Source organism: Phalangium opilio, unplaced genomic scaffold (assembly GCF_054372755.1).
Source record: "Phalangium opilio isolate 3A_F unplaced genomic scaffold, DU_Popi_V2 ptg001170l_1, whole genome shotgun sequence".
NCBI lineage: Eukaryota > Metazoa > Arthropoda > Arachnida > Opiliones > Phalangiidae > Phalangium > Phalangium opilio.
Genome location: NW_028324255.1, coordinates 3,666,751 through 3,669,545, shown reverse-complemented (window position 1 = coordinate 3,669,545; position 2,795 = coordinate 3,666,751).

Genomic DNA, 2,795 nt, shown 5'->3' with positions numbered 1-2,795 from the left:
CTATAAAACACTCATTAAAAGTGATTTCATCTCGATTGAACAATAAATAAAAATGTACCTCGATTTTTAATAACATTTTCAAAATCGACGTTTCACGGCCAAAGAAGCATACTTTGAGTATTTCTTCACTATTTTCAAATATATTCATTGAAACCATTATTTTTATACTTTTTGCTTTAATTCAAGCAATGTAACGATATTCATTCAAAAAACTGTTAAAATTCAATTTTCAATAAGAAATCGTATTCACGGATTTTGTGTCTTGAAGAAGAAAAACCTGCGATTTTTTCGGTACTTTTTTGAATGAATTTTTTTCTGGAGAAATTTTTGACCGAATTCAGCTTAATTTCCTATAAAACACTCATTGAAAGTGATTTCATCTCGATTGAACAATAATTAAAAATTTACCTCGATTTTTAATAACATTTTCAAAATCGACGTTTCACGGCCAAAGAAGCATACTTTGAGTATTTCTTCACTATTTTCAAATATGTTCACTGAAAGCATTATTTTTATACTTTTTGCTTTAATTCAAGCAAATGTAACGATATTCAATCAAAAAACTGTTAAAATTAAATTTTTCAATAAGAAATCGTATTCACGGATTTTGTGTCTTGAAGAAGAAAAACCTGCGATTTTTTCGGTACTTTTTTGAATGAATTTTTTTCTGGAGAAATTTTTGACCGAATTCAGCTTAATTCCCTATAAAACACTCATTAAAAGTGATTTCATCTCGATTGAACAATAAATAAAAATGTACCTCGATTTTTAATAACATTTTCAAAATCGACGTAACTCGGCCTAAGAAAAACATTTTGAGTATTTGTTCACTGTTTTCAAATATAACCACTGAAACCATTATTTTTGTAATTTTTGCGTTAATTCAAGCAAATGTAACGATATTCATTCAACAAACTGTTAAAATTAAATTTTAAATAAGAAATCGTTGTCACGGATATTGTATCTTGAAGAAAAAAACATGCGATTTTTTCGGTACACTATTGAATGCATTTTTTTTTGGAGAAATGTTTGACCGAATTCTGCTTAATTCCCTATAAAACACTCTTTGAAAGTGATTTCATCTCGATTGAACAATAATTAAAAATTTACCTCGATTTTTAATAACATTTTCAAAATCGACGTTTCACGGCCAAAGAAGCATACTTTGAGTATTTCTTCACTATTTTCTAATATGTTCACTGAAACCATTATTTTTATACTTTTTGCTTTAATTCAAGCAATGTAACGATATTCATTCAAAAAACTGTTAAAATTCAATTTTCAGTAAGAAATCGTATTCACGGATTTTGTGTCTTGAAGAAGAAAAACCTGCGATTTTTTCGGTACTTTTTTGAATGAATTTTTTTCTGGAGAAATTTTTGACCGAATTCAGCTTAATTACCTATAAAACACTCATTAAAAGTGATTTCATCTCGATTGAACAATAAATAAAAATGTACCTCGATTTTTAATAACATTTTCAAAATCGACGTAACTCGGCCTAAGAAAAACATTTTGAATATTTGTTCACTATTTTCAAATATAACCACTGAAACCATTATTTTTATACTTTTTGCTTTAATTCAAGCAAATGTAACGATATTCATTCAACAAACTGTTAAAATTCAATTTTAAATAAGAAATCGTTGTTACGGATTTTGTATCTTGAAGAAAAAAAACATGCGATTTTTTCGGTACACTTTTGAATGCATTTTTTTCTGGAGAAATTTTTGACCGAATTCAGCTTAATTCCCTATAAAACACTCATTAAAAGTGATTTCATCTCGATTGAACAATAAATAAAAATGTACCTCGATTTTTAATAACATTTTCAAAATCGACGTAACTCGGCCTAAGAAAAACATTTTGAGTATTTGTTCACTATTTTCAAATATAACCACTGAAACCATTATTTTTGTAATTTTTGCGTTAATTCAAGCAAATGTAACGATATTCATTCAACAAACTGTTAAAATTCAATTTTAAATAAGAAATCGTTGTCACGGATTTTGTATCTTGAAAAAAAAAACATGCGATTTTTTCGGTACACTTTTAAATGCATTTTTTTCTGGAGAAATGTTTGACCGAATTCAGCTTAATTCCCTATAAAACACTCATTAAAAGTGATTTCATCTCGATTGAACAATAATTAAAAATGTACCTCGATTTTTAATAACATTTTAAAAATCGACGTTTCACCGCCAACGAAGCATATTTTGAGTATTTCTTCACTATTTACAAATATATTCACTGAAACCATTATTTTTATACTTTTTGCTTTAATTCAAGCAAATGTAACGATATTCAATCAAAAAACTGTTAAAATTAAATTTTTCAATAAGAAATCGTTGTCACGGATTTTGTATCTTGAAGAAGAAAAACATGCGATTTTTTCGGTACTTTTTTGAATGCATTTTTTTCTGGAGAAATTTTTGACCGAATTCAGCTTAATTCCCTATAAAACACTCATTAAAAGTGATTTCATCTCGATTGAACAATAAATAAAAATGTACCTCGATTTTTAATAACATTTTCAAAATCGACGTAACTCGGCCTAAGAAAAACATTTTGAGTATTTGTTCACTATTTTCAAATATAACCACTGAAACCATTATTTTTATACTTTTTGCTTTAATTCAAGCAAATGTAACGATATTCATTCAACAAACTGTTAAAATTCAATTTTAAATAAGAAATCGTTGTCACGGAAAAAAACATGCGATTTTTTCGGTACACTTTTGAATGCATTTTTTTCTGGAGAAATTTTTGACCGAATTCAGCTTAGTTCCCTATAA